This window comes from Pinus tabuliformis, chromosome 7, assembly GCF_031772625.1.
Source record: "Pinus tabuliformis cultivar Carrire ecotype Pingquan chromosome 7, CPIR1, whole genome shotgun sequence".
In the NCBI taxonomy this organism is placed as follows: Eukaryota; Viridiplantae; Streptophyta; class Pinopsida; order Pinales; family Pinaceae; genus Pinus; species Pinus tabuliformis.
In genome coordinates this window covers 1,479,691,651-1,479,704,276 of record NC_142293.1, presented here as the reverse complement: position 1 = coordinate 1,479,704,276, position 12,626 = coordinate 1,479,691,651, and positions in this window count along the sequence as shown.

The following is a 12,626-nucleotide window of genomic DNA, read 5'->3' as shown; positions in this document are numbered from 1 at the left end:
GTTGGCAGGTTGTTGTTGATACGGATTGCGTGAGACTCGCGAACAAAATACTTCAAAAGAACATATTAACCAGAATGTGTACATAATACAAGACTGTGTACTGTACTGTGCTTCAATTTATGTTTTATTTTTGCATGTTCTATCTAAACTTCCCTGACTTCAAATTAAAAAAAAAAAAAACCGAAGTGAGAATAAAAATAGGTTTTTTTTCCTTTCTTCTTACTCTTTTTTTATCTTATATTTTAAAAATATTCTAAACAAAAGATTTCTGTATAAAAAAAACTATTTTTCCAAATCATTATATTAATTAAAAATACCATCAAATTATTATATTAAGAAAAAATACCTTATAAATTTCTGTATAAAAAATTATTTTTTCAAATCATTATATTAATTAAAAATGGCTTCAAATTATTATATTAATAAAAATACCTTACCTATGTTTTAAAATGGCCTTAAAATGAAAAACTAGTACCTAATATCATAGAGAAATTGTTGGTAGGATTAAAATCCTACTGGATAGACGTCATGGATGGTCGCTGACCTTCTCTGGAGCTCGCCACACCTTCGCTAGACCTTCTACACACCTGCAACGAGAAGAAATAAGCCATTAGTCAACAAAAAACAACCAAAAAAATCAGCATAGAACACAAATTAAGCAATTACCTCTTAAAAAAAACCTTTGACCTCGAACTTGGTAAAACTGCAACCACCTCCTCCCCAAACAACAAAAACTACGAATAAGACCACCATCAAAGAAACCCTAAACAACCGGAGGTCTAGAACGACCAACAAATATAGGTGGAAAACCACAAGAAAGCTAGAAGCAATGTTCCAACCATAAACCCTAAACCTCGAACAAACATGGACATTGACACCTGCATACCAGACGAAGTACCCAGGTTCTAGGGCTGTCCTGCACCATCTTCGGCGGAGGGCGTCGCCCAACAACTGACCCTGAGCATAAAGACAAAGGGAAAATGGAACATCACACCAATGACCCCAAATGAACCCTGGAAACAACGCGGAAAGTAAACCTAAGTTCATGACACGATGCCCAACACATGAACCGACCCTGAGCAGAAAGACAAAGGGAAAATGGAACATCGCACCAATGACCCCAAATGAACCCTGGAAACAACGCGGAAAGTAAACCTAAGTTCATGACACGATGCCCAACACATGAACCGACCCTGAGCAGAAAGACAAAGGGAAAATGGAACATCGCACCAATGACCCCAAATGAACCCTGGAAACAACGCGGAAAGTAAACCTAAGTTCATGACACGATGCCCAACACATGAACCTCCAGAGTGAATAGGTATCGTACGACCTTCACAAACATTCACCTGATATTTGGCGACGTGGTGAGAAGGATGCACAAGTAATGGTATCCCTCCCTTACAAATGTTTTTGTCTCACATGGATACATTCCTTAAACAAAAATATGGACATATCAATTAGAGGTGAGATGCACACAAACACTGAATAGGTGCATAACATTTGACAGCGACGCGAAACAAAATTTTAATATTTGATGCATAGCAATTTAAGTATTGGACCGACACGCGTTAACTATACGCACAGTTTCTTTATATTTTAAAATTTGGTTTGTATTTGAATATAAATTTAGTAAGTATACTTTTGATGCGACTAGAAAATAATATTTTAAAGTTTCCCAAAGGTTATAATTTTACTCTATTTTAATTCTGTTACTGTTATATATTTTTCCTACATTTTAAAAGCAATTAAAATATTTCTAAATGTAAATCAAATTTTTGATATCTATAGGATGCGGATGGATTAGGATTTATTTTTAATTAGAAATAAATTTAAATTTGATAAAAAGATAAAAAGTAAAAATAAATTATAAATCAGTATAGTTATATAAATTAAATATTTGGTAAAAGTTGATGGATATTAATAAGTGTTAAACACTTATTTTATTATACATTTTAATTTACTGAAACTAAAAAAATCATAAAAATTAAATAAATTATGATTTTATTAAAAAACTTTTATTATTATTAATGATAAAAAGAATTGGTGTGCACTCCACTCACACTTGTTTTCTAGTAGTAATGACATTCTAGTGGGTAGTTAATACTGCACAGTTCGAGGTATGGACAATTTATAGCTTTAAATGCCCAAGCATGAAGATCGGTGTAAATGCTCAATGCGACAGGAGGTAAGGACTTCTCCTTGTCCTCCAATTTTAGTTTCTTCTTGGTAATATACTGCTTTATTCCTTGTCTGCAGTAGTGGTTTTCACGGGCCTTTAGTTTCACATGAACCCAAGTCTTTTTTTATGTGCTAGTGAGTCATGTGGGCCTAAAGTTTGTTGTATGGGCTCTACATTATGAATGTGGTCAACTTGTCTTCTTAATTCTTGAGTTTTTGAGCAATTCTTTGTCACGCTGGTGAGTATTTGTGCTTACTAGAGTTACTATGTTTCAAAAGACTTTAGTGTTAGAATTTGTAGCCCTTGTTGCTCTATGTCATTTTTGTTTTATAGAAAAGCTTTAGTGGCAGGGGTTTGTTGATAAATTTTAAGTTTCAATTCACATTTTGGGCTTGGTTCATGGTGTCGTTGTGCCAATTCTTTCTCTTAGGAATTTTTCTTCGTTGTCTTTGCTTTGTGTTATGACATTACATTGTGGTACTTTTGACTATTAGTTGGCTTTGGGTCTTACAACATGGTGTGTGGGCGATGACATCACTATTTTCAGATTCGGATTAAGTGGTCTGTTATCTCTTCCTTTCAACAATATTTTTGGTAGAATTTCTTCTTGTCTCTGTTCACAGTGTTATTTGGCAACATTTCTCATGCCATCTAGGTAAAGAATGAGTTGCAGAATGGGTGGCGGTAGTAATATTGGGCAGAAAAGGATTTTCCAGTTTTCCTACGATTCAGTTGCAACTTTTTTCGATGTTGTTCCTTTGGAGGTACGAAAATAAATTATGTTGTTGGAGGCAAAACAATATGGGGATAGACCGTATCCCTCATACTCTGAATTGATAGGGTAGGATATGCATTGGGTTCCTCACCCTAGTCGATACTAGAAAATGAGACTACACTTTCTGAGTTCTTTTGCGCTTCATGAACGAATGACCACTCTCTTGCACATTATTTTTAAGGACAAGTAGGTGGAGACCTATAATATTTTTTATTTCTTGGAGGACATTAATCATATGTTGAGAAACCAATGTTTTTTCGTAGATAATGTTGATCAACGTCTAGGTCGTGTGGAAATCTTTTTGCTGAGTGACTTTACATCTGATGATGTTACCAATCTTTAGGAATATAAAACTCAAACACCTACCTTAATTTCTTTGGATCATGATCAATGATTGAGGTTCCAGGTATTTTATTCTCAATTTTCATATATTCTCTACATATTGGTTTCTTCAGGGCGTTTTGCATATTATCTTTTTTATGGGGCATGGAATGGCATGTTTTGTTTACATTTTTGCTCCATATATTTTTCTTACTCTGTGAGCCATGTATCTCTGAATTTTGATATGGGGTGTCTCTGGAGGGAAAAAGGTTCTTATGTTGAATGTTTGCTCTCAATAAATGAAGAAATCACTTTTTCTATATCTTGGAAACTTAAATTATTCTTTCTCTCTTTGGTAAAAGGGCATAGTGTGTTTCATGTAAGTTCTGGTTTTGTTGTAGCATATAGACTTGCTTTATTTGTGTGTCTTTTTGTTGAAGGTTATTTCGTTAGAGCTATGATGAAAGAAAGTAGGGGGATTTTCAAGAAGGGTTGTCTTATTCTAGTTTCCTACATGAATCGTGGTATATTATGAACACTTTTCAGGGCCTCATTTATGGAGAATAGTATGTGCATGATTTTCTATCTAATGGTGTCAATGTTTCCATTGTGCGATATATTTGGCTATAAGTTATGTGGAAATGTTGCATTTCCTTCATATATCATCTAGTTATTAATGGGGTCTTGGGCTTTTGCTCTGCAATTGTTTTGTTTGGGTTAGTCATGAGCAATTTTTCTCTACTACTATTGGAATGGATCTATTGATTTCTATGTGAACCTTGGAATATGATGTAAACTTCTTTTCAATATGAATATAAATGACAATAATTTACCAAGAAAAGATAAAAATAATTAACATATAAGTTAAATATATATACATTAAAAAAACATGTAACATTATGGAGCTTCAATCCCACTTTATTATGGAGATTCTTAATTTGTAAATAGGGTTTCTTATAATATCGTGGGTCAATACTATGGTTCATCAAGACCACATGCTCGAAAAACCATAACTCATTTCATTGGACACTTGTTTGTATGACATTTTTTTAATTAATGAATTTGATTAAAAGGGTAAAACATTCATAAATAATTTGGAAATATATCTCACCCTTTGAATTGTGTATACTAATAAGAATATTCTATGGAGATTAAATCTTGACCATCCACCTAATAAGTATTGATAGATAAATTAAAATTTTGGAAGCCTTATTCCAAAATAGACATACATATTGTACATATGAATCTTTTAAAAATAAAAACTATAAGAAATGATTTCCTTAAATATTTATTGTCAAAGCTTTAAATTGATTTTGTCTGGAGACATATTCTACATTGCTTGGTCATTTCCTTTGTTGATATTCCAACGTCTATGAATATGTAAACTCTCACTCATAAATAAAATATCTGAATATTCATGTGAAAAAAATAATTTTAAACCAGATTTAGAAGAAATAATGTAATTAAAAGTAAACAAAAAATATTAAAATTTCCTTGGTCCCTTTCTTTGTTGATATTCCAATGTCTATGAATATGTAGAATCTCACCTATAAATAAAATATTTGAATATTCATGTAAAATAACATAATTTTAAATCAACTTTAAAAGAAATAAAGTAATTAAAACTAAAGAAAAAATTCTAAATTTCAAAATTTAAGTGTGAATAAGATGCATAATTCTTATACATTTTTAATATATAGAGAGAGAGAGACTTCAAAAAAAAAAATTGTGTTTTCATAAGAATAATAAGGGGATATGTGTCATTCATTTAACTCTTAATATAATATTAAAATGTGAAATTTGACATTGAATTTTTTAATTATTAATGATATTTGTCAAATTTCACATTTTAATATTATATTAAGAGTTAAATGAATGACACATATCCCCTTATTATTCTTATGAAAACACAATTTTTTTTTGTTAAGTCTCTCTCTCTATATATTAAAAGTGTATAAGAATTATGCATCTTACTCACACTTAAATTTTGAAATTTAATATTTTTTCTTTAGTTTTAATAAAATATTTTAATGTCAACTATGTATATTATATATGGTTAAAAAAATTATATATGTGTGTGTGCGTGCGTGCATGCAGACTTATTATTATACATTTATATCCTTTTTTACGTATAATTTTAGTTAATTTCATTTGAAATCGAGTAAATATTTATTGGAATTGCAAGTTTAAGCACTGTATTCTACACAATCCAAGTGCCCAATGGGATTTCATGATGTTGAGGCCATTTATGCATTCAAAAAAGCAATTTAAACAATGAAAAATAAAATAACAAAGAGAGAACCAATATAGATATATATTAACCTTGGATATAGCAAGTTTCAAGAGTAATCAAAGCTCTCAAAATGTTTGCCTTATTTCAAGATTTCATTCTAAAATAGGTTTGCATGCCAATATATTTGAATTGCCAAATCCATGGTTAAAATCGATCTATATTGCTTCTATATTTAAAAAAATAGCATTCTCTTGTCACTCAACATCACATATGTTATCATCAAACATAAATAGTTATTATGTGCCAATGCTTGTGAGCCTCTTCATTATTTAAGTATCCAATGACTTAATTGTACCTAGAAAGCTCTATTATGGATCCATCTTAAGCATGGATCTAGCATGATACGAGAGAGATAAAACCTCTTTAGGTGTAAACCTATTTAAGAGTGGAAAATTCGAAAAGAAAAGTGCATCTCTCTCATCTCTTTATACATCTATAGTGTTCTCTCTCTCTCTCTCTCTACATATATACAATGTGTAATTTTTCATTGTTTAAATTGTATTTTTGAATGCTATATAAAGTAAATAACATAAACTTGTAAGTATAAAACATCTTTGTTGAATTTTAGGGAAAATTGAAAAAATAAATATATTTAAAAATTTGACAAAAATGTAAAATAGCTAGACTACTTCAAATGTTTTAACCATTAAAACTTAATTTTTTCAATTGCTTTATATGATATATAATTTTATTTTAAATGTTATACAATATATACATAGTCGACATTAAAATATTTTACATAACATGTACATTGAGACATTTTATCTATGGACTACATTGTCCACATTAAAACGTTTTTTTTCACTATTAAAATATTTTGTAAGTATATTTCAATATCACTTAATCCTGCATATTAAAATATTTTATTGATAACTATAGGGACATTCCCTATGACACCATTTACAAATATGTATACATTTATTTATTTATTTTTTACAACCCAAACTCAAGATAATAACAACAACTTATTAGATGTATGAAACCATGCTCATATTTTAATAACAAATAAGTGGTCTAGTCTAAGTTATTGTAATTCAAATAATAAGGAAATAAAATTTTCATTTTAAATATAATCATCCATTAGCAACATCTAATATGAGAATCACATAATAATTTTAAGGAACATACATAAAAAGTCCATAAATTATAATTATATGTCATATCCTTAACTTTTGCAATCTAATAATTATATACAATAAATAAGCATGTAAGATAAATTTACATAAACCAAAGATACAATGGAACAATTGGGTGGAGTCTAAATCTCATATTTTTTTGTTATTGTGCTCCCTTGCTGCTATCCACTTGAATGTGTGAAGGATGTTATGTCTTGAACAAATATTGTTGACTCACTAGTTGACAGTACTATCAAGTAGAGGAGAGCACTCGTAGCTCAAGAGTACCATCTCTAATAGCCTCCACTATACCAAACTCACTAAAGTATCAGTGCTCACTTCACAATAGCATTGTGCAACTTATCCCATAGTAGGGAAAAAAGTGATCCCTCTCCCCTAGCTTACTCCTTTTATATGAGGCTTCATTTAATTCCCCCCCAAAAAAATATGAATAGTGAGATGTGGACCTTGTATCCCAAGACTTGGAATTTTTCTCCTTCCCGCTTCAACAAGTCTGTAATGATGGTATGGGAAAAAAATCTCCTCGCAATTGTAGGCTCGATTCAATCGTCAACCACCCCCGAGCCTTAATCTATTATTTCTAGATTTACAAGTAATCCCCTCACCCTCCAGATGACATCTTTTTATTTACCCCTTCCCTATATAGAGTCTTTCCACCATCAATGACTCAATCCAAAGATGCTACTCGTCATAATTATCATGATCTTAAATTTATTTTCCCTATGTTTTTAGTTCGTTTAATAATTTAATTTATTTGTTGCATGCCACTTCATAGGTGACACTTGTCACTTCATGCAAAATGATTACTTTTATTAATCAAAAATTCTGATTATTAACTCATCCATGTGCTGGCGTATCAACAAGGCTCTCCTAAATAATTTATTTAAATTCTTATTAAAAAATGTAATTTCCCTAAACCCAACATGATTCCCTATTTATTCTCTTATATGTGTCTTGATCCCCCTTATATACTCCTTATTTTTTGTTCATTGTTGAAATCAACATGTAGGTCTCATATTTGGTTCCCCAACTACACCCTAGTTATCTGAATTTGAACACTTGAATGGAGATATTTGTGTTGTGTTATTACCACATGAGGGTTTTCTCACGAAAATGAATTCGTTTCATTTTAAATTATTATTATTTAGTTTTATGTACTGTCATCCTTTCTTAGTGAGCTTAATCTATCCTTAGATTAATGTTTCTAATTAAATCTATGTACCCTTCACTTTTTTCTATTAAAACACTTATATACTTTGGAGTTACTTTTAATGCATATTATATACGTAATATTATCTAATTGAGAGAAGAGCAGAGTTACCTAATTTTCCCAATTTTTATAATTCTTCCTATTCTGTCTTTATCCCAAGGTTTACTCTTGATTTAGTTAATTTCATTCTAAAACCTTTCTTACTACATAATGTGAAATACTCATTATTATATGATTATCAACTCATAATTATCTTTCATATTTTTCTTCTTGATGCCAATGGTGCTAAGTTGGTTATGCCTTTCAATAGCTTCCCTTGAAGTTCCAGGGGTGTCATGTTGCTTGCACTTCAGGTGCCCTTTGGCTGCGAGGGGAAAATTTGGGCGCGATGACAAAGACCATTGTCCTCTCCTATGTCACCCTATACAGTGAGACTATTGGTGTTGGGGATTAATGAATGTGCATTGATGTGTTCCCCCCAGTAAATCATCATGGGTTAACCAATCCAAATCCCACCCTCATGACATCGTGATCTTCAAGGTGAAGGAATCCCAACACCTTCCAACCCATGTCATGGTGGTAGTGCTAGTATATGAAATCAAGGACATTGTACCACCCTTCCCATGAATTTCCATCTATCCGTACAACCCCATCACCCATTTGTGAGTTGTTCAGCCAAAAAAATTACATGTGAGTACAACCACTAACATGCCATTAGTAATCATATTAGAAAATTAATTTAAACTTTTAATTTTTTGAACACTAGTATGCAATTCAATCAAACCAGAGGTCATTCACTCATCACATGCAAGTGCATCTAGGTGGTCTCCTGCCACACTTAATAACCATCAATAATATATATTCATAACATTATTCATGGATATGATTTTCTATGATAAATCATCATCATGACATATCATCAACATAATCGCTAATGCTAGGAAATAAGCTTATATAAACAAGACAACATAATGAATCCATTACATGATTACACATAGCTATCAAACAAGTACACCACATCCATTATTTTAATATGATAAAACTGCCATATCATAATTATTATCAAATCTACTAATAGTAAGAGTCAAATAACAAGATCCTTGACCTAAGGTCCTCAAAGAATAATGCTTGAGCTCTAAGGCTATATGCAGACTATGGTAATATTATGGTCAATCAACCAAAGCGGGGTACTACAACGACCAACATTGAAAATTTATATTTGTATGAATATTTTTAAATGTCACATATTAATTTTATATTAAGAATTAAATGAATTATACATATAGCTCTTATTATTTTTTTAGGAATTATTTGACATTTTTTATTTTATTTTTTAACTTTTAATTACTTTTATCTTTAAATATTGAATATTTTCTAATATACACCATAAAATACTTTCTTTTAACATTTTATTTGTATGTATAGATATATATGAATTTTATATTCACATAAATTATTTCACATAAATCTCCAAATAGTTTATTTAAATCCTTGTTGAAATATTTTGAAAAGTATAAGGTTTAAACATTTTACTCACATTTTTGTTTACTTATAATTATTTAATCTCTTTTTAAAGTTTATATGAAATTATTTCGCATATTACTTGTTGAGATTTTCTGTTTTCTTAAATTTGGGAAAAATCTCATGTATGTGACAACAATAGGATTAGTTGCTATATTAGCTCTAATATTTTTTGAGGAGGAGTTAATGCATCCTATATTTGTTGTGAGGGAATTTATGAAATTCAATTTTATGCTCCAGCTATATAGAAATGTAATCCCGTAGAGGATTGTAAGTGTGTATGTAAAGTGTGTAGAGAAAACAGGGAGAGCTGAGAGTATGTGTGAAGAATTAGAATTGTTGTAATCTTTTTTTGAATAATAAGATTGCCGATGCCTCTGTTCTGGTGGACGTAGCCTAGATTGGTTGGGTGAACCACGTTAAATCTCTGTGTTATGGTTTTGTGAGGTTTTTTGTATGTGCTGTGTATGTTTATATTTATTTCAGCTGCGCTTATTTTAGTCTAACAAGTGGTATCAGAGCGGCGCAGCGGAGCGTGGAGGGCCCATAACCTACAAGTCTCTGGTTTTGGAGCTGGTGTGTGTGACAGAGTGGCTGAAGGTGGAGTTTCGGCGATTGGCGCGGTTTTAGCAGAGACAGTCGCACCAATTTCTGGCAGTGAATGGGTTGGCGCGTTTTATTTTGGAACAGAAGCGCCAATTGGTGCGGATCCGAGTCTCATACTCGTGCCAGAGCTCCAATATTCCGATTGGCGCGAAATCGATGGGATTAAGAGCGCCAATTTTTCGTCACTTACACGGATTTTGCTCTGGCGCGGAAAATATGCTGTCAGACGAGCGCCAGACAGTGGATTGTGTTTTAGGCGCAGTTTTTTCGCTGTCAAGGAGCGCCCGACAATTTTTCCCTTTGGTAAACCTGCAATTTTTTGTTTTTCTTTTAAAAATTGTGATTACACGGTACGACAGAGGATTTTTTAATTTGGAATTGGAGATTGTTTGATTGATACAACATGGCAAAAATGCAAAGTGCTCATTCTGAGATTGAGAAGTTCAATGGCAAAAATAACTTCGAGATCTAGAAAGTGAAGATGCATGATTTGGTTGTGCAACAAGGCATGGCGAAGGCACTGTTGGGAAAATCCAAACAGCCTTATCCCATGACAGATGATGAATGGAATGAATTGGATGGAAGAGCTCTGAGCGGTCTTCGACTATGTTTGGTGGATGATGTTTTGTTTAACATCGTGTCCGAGAAAACTGCTGCTGGTTTGTGGACAAAGCTTGAGAAGATGTACATGACAAAATCCTTGACCAATAGGATTCTTCTGAAGCGACAATTGTACAGTCTGCGCATGAAGGAAGGTACAACTATTACTGATCATTTGAATGTCTTTAATACTCTAATGGTGCAATTAGAAAGTATAGAAGTAAAATTTGAATCAGAAGATAAAGCTATAACTTTATTGTGCTCGTTGCCTGAGTCATGGGATCATTTTGTTACTTCTATAAGTCTAAGTATATCAGAAACCCTTGAATTTGATGATATTGTTGGAGCTTTGTTGTCCGAAGAGACAAGGAAGAGGTCGAATTCTGAAACCTCTACATCAGAAGCAATGATGGCTAGAGGTCGTTCTAGAGAAAGACGCTCTGGTAAGCACAGTGACTCATGATCAAAATTGAAAGGGAAGAAGAGTAAGGTAAAGTGCTGGTTTTGTGGCAAATCGGGACATTTGAAGAAGGACTGTTGGAAGAGATAGCAAGCATCCAAAGAAGACTCTTCAACAGAGAAGCAAGAAGCAAACATGACAAATACAGGTTTGGCATCCAAGACAGGTATGAGTGATGAAGTGTTATTAGTTGACTTGTCTAGTCATGATCAACATTGGCTGTTAGATTCTGGTGCATCAAATCACATGTGTATTCATAGGGAATGGTTTAAAACTTATAAACCAATCAATGATGGAGTAGTTTACATGGGAAATGATGTCACATGCAACATTGTGGGAATTGGAACTGTTGAGCTTAAAATGTTTGATGGGACAAATAAAATTTTAACTGATGTAAGACATGTACCTGAACTAAGGAAAAATTTCATTTCATTAGGAGTACTGGACACAAATGGATATAAAACCTTTATTCAAGGTGGAGTAATGAAAATTTATAAAGGAATTTTACTAGTAATGAAAGCAAAGAAGGTTGGAAATCTTTTTCAGTTAGAAGGAAGAACAGAGTCAAATTATGTTTCTATAGTGTCTGAAAATGACAGTAATTCTATTCGTTTATGGCATCAAAGGTTGGGCCATATGAGTGAAAGAGGATTAAAGATTTTATCTGATCGCAAGTTACTTCCTAGTCTAAAGTCTGTTAAGTTAGATTTCAGCAAACATTGTTTGTTTGGGAAACAAAGCGAGCAAAAGTTTCAAACTGGAAAACATACTAGTAAGGGAATTCTTGGTTATATTCATTCTGATGTTTGGGGTCCGTCTCCTACAACCTCATATGGAGGTTCATCATATTTTGTATCTTTTATTGATGATTTCTCTAGGAAACTGTGGGTCTACATGTTAAAGAAGAAGTCTGATGTGTTTACAGTTTTCAAACAGTTTAGAGCATTAGTTGAAAACATCACTGGAAAAACTATTAAGTGTTTAAGAACTGAAAATGGTGGTGAGTTTACTTCAAAGGAATTTGATAATTATTGCAAGGAAGCTGGGATCAAAAGATATAAAACCACTGTGTATACTCCTCAGCAAAATGGAGTTGTTGAACACATGAACAAGATTCTTTTAGAGAGAGCAAGGAGTATGCTGAGTAATGCCAATTTGCAAAAGGAATTGTGGACAGAAGTGGTTGCTACAACTTGCTATCTGGTAAATCGATCACCATCAACTGCAATAGGATGAAAAATTCCTCAAGAGGTATGGAAAGGTCATCCTTGTGATTATTCTAAACTGAAAGTTTTTGGTTGTGATGCATATGCTCTAGATCCAAAACATCAACGTTATAAATTAGATCCTAAATCAAAAAGGTATATCTTTGTTGGATATGGTGATGGGACTAAGGGATACAGATTGTGGGATCCTACTACTCATAAGATCATCATTAACAGAGATGTTAAATTTAATGAATCCTCACTTGAAAGTTCAGATGTAGATGATAAAGTGAAACAGGATAATGTATCTAAGCTTC